The sequence below is a fragment of the Physcomitrium patens genome, chromosome 25 (assembly GCF_059467195.1).
Source record: "Physcomitrium patens ecotype Gransden chromosome 25, ASM5946719v1, whole genome shotgun sequence".
Lineage (NCBI taxonomy): Eukaryota > Viridiplantae > Streptophyta > Bryopsida > Funariales > Funariaceae > Physcomitrium > Physcomitrium patens.
The window spans coordinates 2,035,311-2,041,310 of NC_143434.1; positions in this window are offsets into that span (position 1 = coordinate 2,035,311).

Consider the following 6,000-nt stretch of genomic DNA (forward strand, 5'->3'; position numbering starts at 1 on the left):
AAAGTTAGGATTATTTTGAAAGACTCTATTTTATATTGAATAGTTAGAGATTGTATATTTGGTGAATTTTGTAACTTCTATAGCTACTCTACATTTGAAATCTTATGGATTTGTGATTGTAGTTATTTCAAATGTATAGTAGATTAAGAACCATTTTATTATTTTATAAGTTTGATTTTCTTTAAAATTTATGTACTTATTATCAACTAATAAATTAAAATATATTAAAATTTTAAAATAAAATCAATAATCAAGATAATAATTACTAAGATTTAAAATTTGATATAGAACTCATTCAAGATTTAATTATATTTTTTAGAATTTATTGGAAATTTAATTAGACTTTTTAGGATTTTTTTAGGATTTATTTAAAATTTAATTAGGCTTTAATGAAGAATCAGTTAGAACTTGATTAATATTTAATTATAAATTAATTAAAAATCTATTAGATTTTTATTAAAATTTAAAGAAAATTTATTTAAGACTTTTATAAGGTTTATTTTTATTTCTTTTTATGATTTTTTGTAATATTTTAAAGATTTTATTAGAATTTTTTTTAAAAATATTTATTATTTATTTGAAATAGAATAGAATGTAATATAATGTTTTTAGATTATTTAATATTATCAAAAAGGTATTTTTGAATAGCTTATGCTTTATTTATTTTTTGAATAGCAAATAAAAGTTCAAAAAAAAATCAAATTCTTCTATAATGAGATGTCTAAAACATCTTTAGACTAATATTTACATAATAAAACTTATTTGGTGAATCCAACATAAAAAAATTAGAATAAACAATATTTCGTTTTTTCTTATTTTTTTGAATTATAAAAAAAAGATAAAACATGAATTAAAAGTAGAATTGTAAACAGAGCTTCAATCAAAGCTTCAAATAGATTTACAAGTAGAATTTCAAGTAGAAATATTTTTGGAAGCCAAGGTATGTACTTTAATCATAACTTTACAAGCATTTTTGAAGCATTTGTTTTATTTCTGCAACAAAAAAAAAAAAAAAAAAAAAAAAAAAAGGTTGCAAAGCAAGTTTAGCAAATAAGACTTTATTAGCAGTAGTCAACAAGATTGACTAATTTATATCACAAATGTTTAAATTTAAAATATAGATTTAAAAAAAATAAAAATAAAAACAAAAACAACAACAACAAAAAAATAAGTTATGGATGAGATGTAATTCACAAACCTCAATTGTATTTTGCTTAAGGCAACAACATCTTTCAACTCCAAAAATTGCCAAAATTTTAATTTCAAATTAATTAAAATAAAACTTATACCAATATAAGCTTAATTTTAAATTTTTCATATAATTTTTTTTTATCAAGTACATAAAATTCACAAAGAATTTTTAAAAAAATAATAAAATACACGAAATTGCCAAAGAAGTGAATTCTCTTATATTCAAAAATTTACCACAATTCATTATAGCTCCAAATTGAGCATATGTTACTTTCTTATAAATTTTATAATAAGATATATACACTATTAAAACTTCAACTTCAACTATCAAATGCTTAAAAATTAATTGATAAAAACCTAAGAACAAATTAACAATCCATTCAACAATAGTTTTTTTTAATGTCTTTTGAATTTAAAAAATAAAATATCTTGTTTTTACTAACAAAGAATGGACTACACAATGATGAAGAAAAGCTTTTAATGATTACTTAATAAGACCAAAAAAGATCAATCACAACATATTAATTGCATATTACATACACCATTAGAAGCACTACCTTCCAATAAAGGCATCATTTATATGAAGGTAAAATTTAGCCTTCATTCCAAATTACAAAATGGTCTCCATTAAGAGTTAAATATAATTAGTAGTATAAAGTGGAAGAAGCAATTAATAATAATAAAAAATAACACAAAATAATTGAAATAAGTACAATCAAACCATTACACAATTCAAAACTAGTCACAATCTATTCACTAGATTTTTTATCTAATAAAAATAAAAGAGAAATATGAAAAATATTTTTAGAAAAACAACCATTTATCTTTTTAATGAGTTAAAAAATATTATAAATAAATTATTATAAATTTAAAGATAGAATATAAATAATAAAAAGTTAAATAAATAACTTTTATTTCAAAGATTACTTGCTATAGAGATAAAAAAAATTTGAGCCTCACTAAGACTCACAAGTAGTTTATATGGATGTCCTTGAGAGGCCATAAGGCCTTAGTCTTATCCTCTTACTTACATCTAAAGTCCTACAATCCATACAAAACTTTTGTACATTCTTTTTTCTAATGACTATACTAGTTGCAAGTCTCCATATTTTTTACTAAATAAAATTAATATTATTATATTTTTAAATTTATCATGGTATTTTAAAAAAATTTATTAATTTAAAAATACTACATGCTTTAAAATCTTGCTCTATCTCTTCATAATGACCTTCCTAAGTGGTAAAATTTAATTTTACTTAAGTCTTCAAAATTTCTCTAATAATTCTTAAAATCTTCTAAATATTTTTAAAATAAACTTTAAAAAATGATAATATCTTTGTAATGCTAAAAAAATTATTAAAATTAAAATCTATTGGTAGAACCTATAATTTCTATTGTAGTCATACAAACTTGTTTTCTAATACATTGTCTTCTTTGGCAACTATATTCTTTATTTTGTAATTGTATTGCTTCTTTTAAAAAAATATTGAGTAGTATGCTTAGATTCTCCACAACATAGGCACAATATTTTTAGAAAATATTAAGATTTTGTTTTTTTTTGCTCAATAAGAGATTTAAAGAGCATTATATCAATTTGTAAAAGTTTGATGAATAATTTTTTAAAAACTTAAGAGTTGTTGTAACTTGACTTATTCTTTTTCAACCAAATCTTTATATTTGGTGTCTTTCAAAAAATTGATTGTTACAATAAATTATTCTAATAAGTCCATTCTTGACATTGTTAATAATAAGTTTTTAACATTATCTTTTAATCCATATCAAAATTGATAAATAAAAGCTTTATTATTCTAATTCTTGTTGCAAGTAAGGTTTTGGAATTTACCAATATACATGATAGTGGATTATAATCTATATTGTAAAGTTAAAAGTTTTATCTTTGTTATCTTTTCTATACCATTTTCTCTGAATAGAGCCATAAATACTTTAAAAAATATATTTAGATTATGTAAGAGTTGTGAATCTTTTTCTATCAAAGGTGCAAATCAAGAGGAAAACATTTCTAGATACAAGTGCACCAATGAATTTTATGAAGATATTAAAAAAAACATAACCTTATATAAAGCTTGATTTATTATAAAATCTTTAAAAAAATTGATCTTATTCCATTAAAATTTTTCAACATATAAGTTCTTACTTTTGTTGTATTTGTAGGAGCAAGATTTTTGGATTCAATTGTGAGATTCATCTACTTGCTTCTATCAATTGCATAATTTTTTAATATAGATATTAGATCTTATTTTTGGCTTTTTTCATAGGCATAGAAATAGTACTTCCATGGTTGACATTGGAAAGATGTAAAATTTCTATGTTAAGAGCATTAATAAGATTGTGAGGATCTGCAATAATTAAAAATCTATTTTCACTTCTACTAAGTATAATATCAATAACTTTTATTTTTTATCTCTATAACACAAGATTTTAATATATCTACAAAAAAAATTAAAAGAAGATAATTTAAAACTTTTAATATCAAATAAAAATTTCCACAAAGAAGATAGTCTATTTTTTTAAAGAAAGAATCAATGCTAAATAAATAAATAAATAAATAAAAGTGAATGGTTTATATTTTTTTAAATACAACAAAAGAAGTGATATAATAAGAATAGTATATTAGCACTTTTTTCAAACTATCAAAGATATAAACTATAAGCAATTAAAGAATCAATATATTCTTTTATTAATATATATATATATATATATATATATATATAAAGAAAGTATAATATCAAAACTAGAATGGTTATTGTCAAAGCCAAGAAGACTAGAGACTCTTAAAATAAGACTAAGAAAAAAAAAAAAACCTTTTTGAAAGCAAAGAAGGCCTCACTCTTGCCTCCATATATATTATCTAACTAAGAATTATGCGGCAACATTCTATAGGATCACTAACATGTGTCCAACTTGTAAGATATGTGTGTTACTTGCAAGACAAGTTTCTTATATGTGTGCCAATATATACAACATGTAGCTAACATTTTGGCAAAGTTTTTAGTCTACCAATCATCTATAATTATGTATAAAGTCAAATCTATGTCTATGAAGCTACTTAAAAGCTTTTCTATAAGATATTATGAAATTTTCTTACTTTTATTAATTTTTATTTAAATAATTTTAAGTATTAATTATATCTATAATTATTTCAAATCAATATTTTTAAAATAATTAAATATATATTTTTATAGATACTTTGATAAAAAAATTTAAAAATAAAAAGAATCAATTGTACATTTGATTGATTATGGTCCTAAAATCAATTTGATGACAAAAACTTATATAAAAAGAAAAAAATATATATATCTATTGATATTGAACATGGATGGATAATAAGATTAAAACATATTTAAAAAAGAGATTTAAATGGATTTTTTCTAAATATTAAGGTGATTATAAGTGATTTTATTTATAAACAAAAAATTTATAAAAAAGATATATATATACATATTCCATTATATTCAATGAACTATATATTACTACCATACAAATAGAAACAATAGTTATGAATGATAGTTCTATTTATAGAAAACTAATTTTTTATATAAATAAAAAATAATAATTTGAGAAAAAAACAATTTTTAAACAAAAATAAAAAATTTAAAGATTTTGAAGACCTTGAGAGTTTCTACAATATACCATTGTAAAGCAGGATTATAATGGTTTAGGCAAAAAAAGCTTCTTAATTAATTTTTTAAAAAAAGTTATAATCCATTAAACTTGTTAAATTAATATAAGATTATTTATTATCATTTAAAATTATTGATAAGATGAAAAAGATATATAAAAATTATATTTAAAATCTTGAACAAAATTTGAAGGATAATGAAGAATTGATTAACAAAAAATTTATTTTAAGAGCATTTTTAGAAATAGAATTTATAGATACTATAAAAAAATAGATTATTTGTTAAAATATAGATTAAAATAAAAAATTATTAAAATATATTCTATAAAATTTTATAATGAGATTAAAAAAATTAAAGAGAATTTAAATGAATAAGAAGTATAGATTGAAATTAAGTATAAATCAATGATAAAGAAGGCTAAACCAATGACTTTACTACTACCATCTAATTATTAAAAAATGTGAGTAGAATATCTATGCAACCAAATTTAAGAGATTCTAAAAAAATAGGATATGAATTCACAAATTCTATGTTAAATGGATCAAAATTTAGATATTAAGGATTTTTGACAAACTATTAAAATAAATAAATAAATAAATAAATAAATATATGCTTTCATAACATCAAAAAATACTTTTATTTGAGCTACATAAAATTGAATGTATTGATCTAAATGTTGTAGTATCTATGGTTATTTTTATTATTCTTCATGAATCATAGAATTTGAGACCAATTCTAATATAAAAAGTGCAATAGTTTAAGATAATGGACTAAGATAATATTCAAAAATAATATAATTTAATAAAAAAAATAAAATAGAAATTTTGGAACCATATATGACATCTTATTTTAATTGATGGTTTGTAATATCAAAGAATAATAGAATAATGAGATTTATTATAAATATGAAACTTGTGAATAAAATAACTATTAAAAATGTGGATTTAAATCCAATTATGGATGAATTTGCAAAAGAATTTGCTAGACAAAAATTCTATTCAATGGGTGATATTTACTCAAGATATAATTAATTTCAATTGGCATTACAGAGTAGAGATTTAATTACTATGCAAAATCTATTGGATTTAGCAAAAATGTATACAATGCCTTAAAGAGCTATAAATTTGGTAGTCTACATGATGAATAACATAAACAAATTATTAAAAGA